This window comes from Sceloporus occidentalis, unplaced genomic scaffold, assembly GCF_023333645.1.
Source record: "Sceloporus occidentalis isolate IW3139 unplaced genomic scaffold, rSceOcc1.0.p SCAF_2, whole genome shotgun sequence".
NCBI lineage: Eukaryota > Metazoa > Chordata > Lepidosauria > Squamata > Phrynosomatidae > Sceloporus > Sceloporus occidentalis.
The window spans coordinates 213,632,531-213,643,704 of record NW_028316982.1 but is presented as its reverse complement, the minus strand read 5'-3'; positions in this window follow the sequence as shown (position 1 = coordinate 213,643,704).

Below are 11,174 nucleotides of genomic sequence, written 5' to 3'. Positions count from 1 at the left end.
GGGAAAAGCAGCACCTTTTTAATGCCGCTTCTTCCCGCTTGGGGCGTGCGGGGGGCGTGTTCATGACGGCATTCAGGTAAAGCCCGTCTGAAGGCTCTACCTTCATGACGTCATGAATACACCCCTTTTTGCCCGTCTGTAGCCCGCCACTACTTCCCAAATATAACTAATAAAGGAATGTCATTAAATACAATTTACTGACATGCTGCTGCATCATCAAAATTTGGCAATTTTGGACTGGTAGCAGGATCAGTTCTTACCTTCAACTGCCTTGTCTAGCTACTTCTCACTCTAGTACCATATGTTGTCCATCCCTTGTGGTCAACATAATATAAAACATAACATTTTTTTTTTAAAAAAAAACCTTCTTACACATTTCCTCCATTCACCTTATGGAAAAGCAAATGTTGCAGTTTGCATTTGTTTGTTTCTTCTTTTCCTCTTTGCATACTCCATAACCTTTCCTCAGTTTGAAATTTGCTGTTAAACCCAGTGACCCATAGATGCTTATGATTACTTTCAGTTTTAGATGCCTGTCTCTTCTGCCCTACTGTTCTTCCATCAGGCATACAGCAGACTACATTAAAGGGTCATTTACCAGCATTTGCTATCTGTATTTTCTTCAACTCAGCTTGCTTAACAAACAAACAAACAAACAAAACCCTAGTATGCAATCTTTGGGTCAGACATGGCTAGCTGCTACACTAATTCAGTGATCCCTAATAATTACAATCTGAGAATTTCAAACTCAATTGCACAATTATACTCCTCTTCTGAATTTTTTGTGTTGACAAGATCAGGAATCTAAAGAAATGAATGAGATATAAAGAGAATTCTTCATTTGTAATTAAACTATTTTAGGGTTTTTTCTTCCTGACTTTTTCATATGCCATTTAATTCTATTTCTGCTTCAGAAACATTTTCAACAATAAATCTCAACCAGTAAAATACACAGAAATGTGAATTGAATTTTAATCATAGTAGTCTAAAAAAATAGACATAGGAGTAAACACAAATGTAGAGACAATAAATGTTATTGTAACATATTGACTCTTTTTATCCCATCAGAGGCTTTTCATTATCCTGGAAAATATCAGCAGGTTCTTAGTTGTAATGTTTGAATTCAAAGAGTTCTGATTTATTTTTTTATTATTTTTAGAAAAGTCCACAATAACTATCCAAAATGCAGATTAGCCTAGAGACTCATCCAAATTTGGATCTACCCTCATAGTGTCTAGTATTTACTCAGAGTAGGGTTTTCCATTACTATCACTGAGAGTCCAGTCCAGCTTTCCCTTCTCACTCCCCAAACTTTTTGGCAGCAAGATCTCCCTCTATCTTCCATTCCTCTTTCCACAATTATTCATCCCTAACGTTGGCACCAAAAATGTTTTGACGGTAACATCCCTGCGAGTCATTCACACATTGTTATTTTTAGCACTATGCAAACAATCTCACTTACACATTCTGGGTTTATTTTTTCACACTGTGAAACCACACTTCTGCACATCTCTGCAAATTGAGTTGCTCACACGTGTCAGTACTCAATAAAGATGTAGTCAATGATGTGCATGTATTCAAAACACCATTCAAGGTATGCAGAGTTTTATCCTGATTTATCCTGGGTCTATTAACATTGGTTATTCACACAACAGAGAAAGAGAATTTTTCAGAAAAACCGATTATCCTAGGTTAAGTGGGTTTTTTGGCAGCCTGCCTAAACTTAATTGGATGCATTCAAAATGCATGTAAACACCAAAGATTTGGCCCAGATTCTACTCATATTATTTTTATCATCTTAAAAAACCAGAGTACTCTAGGACATGTAATAGATTCACAAATCTACAACACGTGGCTGTTCAGATCCCTGGGAGTATTAGGGCAACTCACTTGATTTTTGCACTCTTTTGCAAGTGCAATGGTCCATTTTATACTTTGGTATCTTATAACTAGTTTTCAGTTCTTCCTGAACTAAAAGTATTTTATTTATAAACTAACATATAGGAGAGTTATTTGGATTAATAACATATCTCTTCTGATCAACTTTTTCTTAATTGCCAGATAATTTAGAGGTGATGGTAGCACTTATCAAAACTCATTGAGCTCCTCATCTATTTTGTAAGGTCATGAAATGACAGGTGCAACCTCTAGATGATTTTTGGCCAATCTATGACTCATTTTGCATTGCGGGAATCCTCAAGGGCCAAGCGCTGCTCCATCACAATGATTGACAGTGAAGCGAATACAGCTTTGACAGTCATAATTACATTCCTGTCTCCAAGGACTGCCATCAATTTGACTCTCTCATTTAGGGTAACTTTTGAAAACATCTTCTGTAGTACAGTAAGTAATTGTTAGTCTACTTGTAGTACAAGATATGACAAATTAATCAGATAAAGTTGGGAATTACAAATGTTTTAGACCCTAAATGGTTCCTATTTCTGGTATACATGTTGACTCAAAAAATAGGATGTGTGGAAGACATGCAAGAGTGAATCTGACATTTATACTGTGATATTGATACTTTTCTTCTTCTTCCTGATTATCTTTGCTCTCTTTATATGCATACACATACATATTTATGTATATATAAAAATGAGGTTAAAAATTTGGGAGATGGTGGCACAGACTTGTAATACATATCTGTTCTGTGTTCCATGTTCAGTGAATCTGATTCCTAGTATTTGAAAAGTAGTTGGTGATTACTTGTTTAGCTGATAAATCTTCAAGTCAATAAAAATGTTAATTAATTATTAAAAGTTTCAATTTTTTAAAAAAATCAGTATTCCAACGTTGTCCCCACCCCAAGGTGTGATATATGTGTTATCTTTGGAGCTGTAGTCCAAGGAGGGCAGGCAGCACTAAACCGAAACAAGTTTAGGATATATTTCATGCATTTCAAGGAGTTTTTGTAGTTGTTCGAAGTGACAATTCAATTTCAAAAATGCAGGACTGCATAACCTGTGTATCCAAAACCCCAAACAAAACACAGCCCAGAAATCTCATATTGTGACTTTCCATTTGTGTCTTGACAAGTTGGTTATGCTATCACAGAATGCCAGCAAATAAAGGTGGCTATCTATATGCCATGTAGTCTGACTTCTTCTGGACAAGTCACAGCTTTTGAAGGCCTGTTCAAAAACTATAATTGTACATACATGTCATTTCATTTTATTAAAAATAAAATGATTCAACAAAGTACAACAAATGAAATATATATAGGCTGTAAAAGGCAGATAATCAAACTTTATGTTCTGTGAAAACCAATTCTTTGGGTGGAAACTGAGCTGTTTAATCCTCTTCCTTTAAGACCCCATACTCTTGTAACTATAATTGCTGCAGTGGGGGGTTTTATTTTATTTTTCAATGCAGTGCATGCACAAACATTTCGAGTGCAGAGCAAGTAATATTTTGCATGGAGGTGAAAGGGAAGTCATCCCTTTCTAAATCACAGATGGGAAAATTTGGCCTCCTGGAGCCACTGTAACTCACATTCGCCATAGTTAGAAAAAAAGCAGTGATCCAGGTCTATGGGAGTTATAGTCCAATAGTATCTGGTGGGCCGAGGTTGCCCATTCCTGGGCTGCAGGGAACAAAGCAACACAACCAGCAAAATCGCTACTGTGGTACATGCTGGCTCTGTGCTATATTTGTTTCTCTGTCTTTGGATACTACAAGAGTGTGAGGCAGAATTAAGAATTTCTAGGCAATATACAGGAAAGGGAGCAAATCAAATAGAGTGGGTGAGCATATGGAACTATATCACACAAAGGGGCAAGAGAACAAGGAAGAATTACATTATTTGCAGAGCTATGAAACTGATTTCACTCAAATTATCCTCATAGATAATGATCTTCCACTGGAATAAGAATATCAGTCCTACCCTTCCCTGGGTTTGGCTATTTCTGTGGGCAGTAGGAATCCTGTTAGCTGGCAATGCTTTCCCAGTCTGATTGACAAGTTGTTGCAGAAAACCCTGTAGCTCTGTGGTAGAACACATACTTTGTGTGCAAAATGTCTCATATCACTCCCTGATATGCCCAGGTAGATCTAGAAAAACTCCTGACTGAAACCCTGAACAATTGCCACTAGTTAGTATCAACAATAATAGACCATGATCTGTCTCAGTTTAAAGTAGCTTTCCAATATATTGTTGTTGATAGGAAGGAGATGTATTTTATGGGACTGTAAGTCCCATTAAGCCCACTGACCATTGTCCCTTTCTGCTGTTCCATGTGACAACAAATGATACAAGCAGTGACAATGATGCTCCTGGTGTCAAGGTGAAGAACCTTGAGACACAGATAATGTTTCTATCATTCCTTCTTGTTAAAGGTCATGGCCTAGGAAAACAAAAAATGCTGTAAGTGAAAAACTAGCTATGGAAATTGCATCATTGGGAAAGGGTTGGTTTCTTGGTCATAGTGTAACCTCTGTGAATTACTTCTGTCAGGAAATGGACTGCATCTCAAACTGTGGAAATAAGATGTTTGGCAGGCATCTTACAAAACTCACCTAATAGATATAAACTAAATCTTATAAGGGACATTCCAGAAGACAGCATATTGCTGAGTAATGGGGTCAGGAAACTGAAACTGGAGTGCAGTACGGCCATCTATAAATATGCATGAGATACAGGGTCTGAGAAAACAGATAAACAGGGTAACACAATTCTAGACTGCACAACAGAAATATAGTATCCAGACCATGCAAAAAATATACTAGTGAAGCAGAACAATTATAAGCAAGGATACTAAAACAATTGATATTAAAAAAACCTAAAGGTTAATGTAGCATTAAAAATAAACATTTGTAGCAGACCACAACTTATGGGGTATCCTGCTTGCACTAGCACAATTATTTTTAAAAGAAATTGACAAACTGGAATGTAACCACAGGACAATTAAGATAATGAAGAGCCCAAATATGAAATACTCTGGAAAACACTGAAGGATGTATGTGTTGCATAGAATGCACACTATTAAAATGCAACATGGAAGCCATCTTCAAATGGTTTGAAGGGCTGTCACATAGATGTGACAGATGGAGCATATTTGTCATCTGTTGCTCCAGAGGGTATGACCCAGAGCAAAGGGGCAAATTACACAAAAAGGGATTTCAACAAAACATTAGGGAAAAAAATTCTGACATTGCTTTTTCTTTTTCTTTTTTACAGACTGCCATAGAGGTGTTGGATTAAGGTTTTTTTAATCAGAGATACTATGGTCATTTATGAATAATTCTGTAATTTGATGGACCACACCTACCCACTAACCCTGGGATCCTGTCACACACCTTGTCCCTAAAAGCTTTAAACACTAGCTTTGAGGTGATTATTTGGGGACCTCAGTTGGCCATATCATGGGACTTTTCTATTTTGGGTTCAGGTTTGTATACCCATCACTGATTTCTTCTCAAAATCCTCAACTGACAGGTACTTAGAAATATAAAAGGATAACAATAAAAAGGTGTATTGAATCACATACTATTTAAAATATCAAACATGTAAGCTAGCCCTCTGCTTATTCCAGTTTAGCAAGTTGCATCTACTTTCCATGAATTATCTTTTAAACACACTTCATGATCACACTACCTCCTGTCCAGATCACCCAAGCCAATTGATGTCCCTGTCTCTTTCTGTCCCCTTCTCTATTTGGTTGTTAAACAATCATCTTCTTTTGTAGTCTTCATGTTCAGCCCCCCTTTCACAGCATTTTGCTACTTCTTATGTTATCTGGCCTGCTATTCATCACAAGTAGTAAAGGATACCCTGCATTGGTAAGCTAATTTGGATTGCATGGACTTTGAAGTTCCTTCCAACTCTATGATGCTTTTATGGAAATAAATATCAGTGAAACTTTTAATTAAAACTGGAATCCTATACCAAACTACCTTGAAATAAAGCCTATTGAATACAGTAAGATTTACTTCTGTATACTCACTGTAAGTTTATTAATTCACTACTAAAGGACTGGCTTGCAATATTATCTTTGGTTGATATATTCTGCCTCTTCTGCATCTAACCTAGAAAAAGGTTATAAGTGTATTTGAACTTCAAAATATTATGCTGGAGAAGTCATATGTTTAACTGTTTGCTTCATATATGTAAGTACATTAATGGTGTGTTAGAGCCAGTGTGATGTAGTGGTTTTGAGCACCGAACTGCAAGTCTGGAGATGAGGGTTCAGCTCCCCACTTGGTCAAGGAAACCCTCTGGTTGACCTTGGGTGAATGACTCATTCTCAGTCCCGGAAAACCCTGTGATAGGTTTGCCATACAGTTATCATAAGTTGGAAATGACATGAAGGCACACAACAACAAAGTGCTGCATTACATAGGAAACTGCCTTTGTGGAAGGTTCGGAAGCTACACTTCCTACAGAATGCAACTCCTCAGTTAATAACATGGTCTTACATATATATGTGGCCATAATGTATAAGTCCTGCAGTCTCTCTCTTTAATCATATTGCAAACATTTGATGGATAATAGAGTGTACCATAAAATTCCAGAAGAAAATCTGCATGTGTTTCATTGACTACAGCAAAGCCTTTGAATGCATATATCACAAAAAGCTATGGAATGCTCTCAAAGAAATGGGAATACCACTACAATTTACTTAGGATAAGAAGCTGCTGTCAGAACTAAATTTGAAGAAACAGAATGGTCCCTAATTTGCAAAGGGGGCACGATTGCAAAGGCTTCATACTATCACACTATCTATTCAATCCGTGTGCAGAAAATATTGTACACAAAGAAGACTTAGACCAGAGGCAGATGGAGTGAAGATTGGAGGAAGGAACAACCTAAGATAGGCAGATGACACAACACTACTACTAACCAACAAAGACCTAGAGCAATTACTGAAGCCATCATACTCCCCATCACTATGTACAGATATGAGGGATGGACTGTGAAGAAAGCTGATAGAAAGCAAATAAACTCTTTTGAGATGTGGCGCTTGAGTAGAGTTCAAAGGAAACCATGGATGGCCAAGAAGATAAATAAATGGGTTCTAGAACCGATCAAGCCTGAATTCTCCCTGGAAGTCAGGATGACTAAATTTATGCTGTTTTACTTTGGCTACAACATGAGAAGCATGAATCATTGGAAAATACAATAATACTAGGAAGAGTAGAGGGCAGTAGAGAGAGAGACCACATGCCAGATGGAGGGATTCAATCAGAGAAGCCATAGACGTGAGCAGAGCAGTGGAGGACTGGGGGTCTTAGAGATGATTCATCTGTGGGGTTGCCATGCACCAAGGTTGACTCAAGGGCAGTTAACAAAAGCCTAAATGAACTAGATCCTGACTGATCATGGAAACTAAATAGGATCAGCTCTGTTAGTACCTGGATGGAAGTCCAGCAACTAATACCAGGTGCTGTAGGCTATATTTATTATTATTATTATTATTATTATTAACCTTTATTTATATAGTGCTGTAAATTTACACAGCACTGTACATACAATCTTTTAGTTAGACAGATGAAAGAACTGGCAAAATCACTTCTGAGTATTCCTTGCCTATGAAAACCCTATGAAATTGATGGGGTCACCATCAGTTGACAGGCAATCTGAAGGTGCACATACAGACACAGACACACACGTAAGTCCTAAATGAACAAGAATCTGAATACACACACACTCTGAATCTGAATCCACACACACTCCAAGATGCCTACATGACTTAGAACAAGAGTAGCTTTAATCTTGCTCAACCTTCCAGTGGCATTAAATCTGCTCACACGTTGACTCCTAAAATTGCCCATATTTTATAATTCAGTTTATAATTTTTGGCCATGTTACTAGTCACCTTGGTCTGTTAAGAGTGGGTTGAATGAATCACAATGAATCACAATCTACCCTATAAGAAGAAATTGGGACAGGAATATCTATTGCTTCTAAAATGGTGCAGTACTTCATCTGAAACTTAGTATTGTGTGGAAAGTCAGTGTATGGGCTGTGCTAATTCTGAAGCAGAAAAGATAACAAATGGCATATTGATTGTAATTTAAAGTTTAATGAGTGTTCTCTTGCAGTTTCATAGCTTTTACTAGAATTAGACTTCCGTAGCCTGTTTCTCCATCTCTGCAGCATCTTTTAGCAAGTGGTTTCTTGTTTTTAAAATAGCTCAAAATCTAGCATATAATGTAAGATATAGTGTTTTTTAAATTAAAAAGTAATGTTTGACCTTTTTATTGCATGTATAAGGCATATCCCCTGTTCTGCTCAGAAAAATGTTTTCTGCCTGGGAATGTATGAAGGAGTGGCTTATGAAAACATAGAATAGGCAGGACTGTGTCTGGCAACCATACAAATGGCGAAAATGCAGGAGATAACAGAATTATTGTGCCAAGTGAAGTTGGTAGTTGGGATAAAGTGAATGTGATGCGAAATTCTCAGGAAAATTATAAGCTTTAGCATTAGATCTACTTTAAGCATGCAATTTACTGATGCTGCTGTTGCACTATAGGTGTTAGCAAGTTTATATTATATTATATTATATTATATTATATTATATTATATTATATTATATTATATTATTTATTATTCACCTCTCCTCGCAGATTGAGATGGGTTACAACATAGTTAAAACACAATCATCACATAAAATACACATATTAAGCTACATCTCTAAGCAATATTTACATTACAATACATAGGACAAATGATTAAATATAAATTTCATGTTTAAAATTCATGATTAAAAACTTCCTGGATAGGCTACTGGAAGAAATAGGTCTTCAAATGTGTTTTATATTCCAACAGCTGGTTTAGCTGTCCGATCTCTTCTGGCTGGTCATTCCACAGTCTTGAGGTGGCTGATGAGAGGGTCCTCTGGGTAACAGCTGCCAGTTGGGGTCTTGCTGGCTGCAGCAACTGCCCCCCAGAAGACCTCAGTGTTTGGGCAGATTGTATAGGAGAAGGTGATGCTGTAGATAATATGGGATAGGTGTTGCCAGACCACTGGCAGGGCCCTGAGACCTAATGATGGTCCTGGAGGTGTCATATGGAAGCAATCTTTGGTTATATAATTAAGCATGATACAGTCAACATCAAACACAATTGCACATTCAAATAAAAATGGCAAAATATATTACAAAATAAATGTGAAGATATGTATCTCATTGGAAATTAAATTTTCCAAGCTTGTCTTTGAAGAGAAAAAACAAATGCTCCCCCTGGTGTTAACACTATTGCAAGAAGTGGTTTTCAGAACACATGCAGGTTGAGTCTTACTAAAGAAAATTTTCAAAGGGTACATTTACACTGTAGAAATAATGCAGTTTCATAGAATCACAGAATCATAGACCTAGAAGAGACAACAAGGGCCATCCAGTCCAACCCTGTGCCATGTAGGTTTGAAACCACTTGAAGTGCTATAGCTCCATCCTATGAAATCCTGGGATTTGTAATTATACAAGGTCTTTCGCTTTCTCTGCCAAAAAGTGCAAGTTTCCTCACAAAACTACAGTTCCCAGGATTCTGTATGATGGACCCATGGAAGTTAAAGTAGTATCAACTGTCAACCTGCACTCTTTGTCCAGTGTGTATGCACCCTAAGTTTTGCTTTCAGCAGAACCCAAATTTGCCCCAGGTCTATTTATAACACTTTCCCAAGCAATGTCTTTAACAACATATTAGAATTGCATTCCTGTGAAAAAGATTTTTCCAAGCAGAAAGAAAGTTTTTCAAACTGGTTTTTTTATTGCTCCTATTAACCAGTGCCCTTCAATGGATATATTTTATTCTCTTTCCTTTCTAAAGTCAGATTGTGGAAGCATTTTTCATCATCAAAATAACATAATCATAATAACACTACTAATAGTCACCAAAAATGTTAGGAAACTAACATATCCCAGCCATGCTTTGTAGGCTTTCTTTTCTGCTTGTGAAGAAGGCAAAGGAGAAAGAATTGAAGAAATTGAGAAGGAAGTAAGGAGAGGGTAGTTAAGTGTAGCTAGGAAAATAGCAAAACACAAATACTCTTCAGACCAAGAAAGGAAATTATGGCCCTGAACAAATGGTCACCCAAGTACGTACTCCGTACATACTAGGGTTGCCTGGGGGCATCTCTTTTAGATGCCCGCAACCCTATTACATACAGAGTACGTACAAAATGGTGGTGCCCTGTTCACATGGGCGCCACCATTTTGACGTAACGGACGCCTAGCGTCCACACGTCGCGGCGTCCAGGTGAAGTCACGAGTGCACCAATGGCACACTGCAGCATCACTTGTGCATTGCAAAAAGAAGCTGCTTTTTGTGGCTTCTTTTTCTGCCGCTGGGAAGCCTCGCCGTTTGGATGCTGAGGCTTCCCACCGGTGGAAATGGAGGAGGCGGCAGACCACCCTTTTTGGGCGGTCTGTAACCCACCTATGTTGTGAATTCAACAGCCCAATAAAGTCCTGTTCTTTCAAAAAGTGCCAGAGAAGTCCAGATCAGGACAGGATGCCTCCGACCTGGGCATGGAGGTGTGCAATAAAATCCATGCTTAAAAGGTTTCAGCCTGTGCCTAGGTTGGGAGGGAGGGAAGGACAAAAAAGGGCAGTGCGATAATCTCCAGAGAGAGAAAGAAAATGAGAGAGCTTCTGACCAAACAAGTAGGCTACACAATTAGATGCAAGATAGAGTAAAGAATACATTGCATTATGCATACTATTGTTTTTATTATAAATGTCTTGTCTCCTTTATATAGGAGCGAGCCAAGCTTTTCATATGGAAGTAATATCCATTGCAAATACTCCACAGATTTATACTAAACAAATATAATAAAACATATCCATGCTACAGTGAAGTTTATGTTTTCAGTGGGATTTTAAAGTTATTGAATAATGCTGAACATACTGATCTTACTAACGTTCAGTTATTCAGAGTTCCTCATTTTCTTTCTTTCTTGGTCTCCCATTCATTCTTTTAAATTTCCACCCTGAAACTGCCTACGAAAGAGCACCTGTTCACCTGATACCACTTATTGCTTATCAGTTTTCAACACATAAGCTGGTATGACTGAAGAATTTTATGATTTTGATACAGATTACTTCAGACAGGCCAGCAATATCACAAATAAATTAAATGTATTTTAATTTGACATTTAGGGTGCATCTACACTGTTGAAATAATGTAGTTTGACACCACTTGAAGTGCTGCAGCTCCATCCTTTGGAATCCTA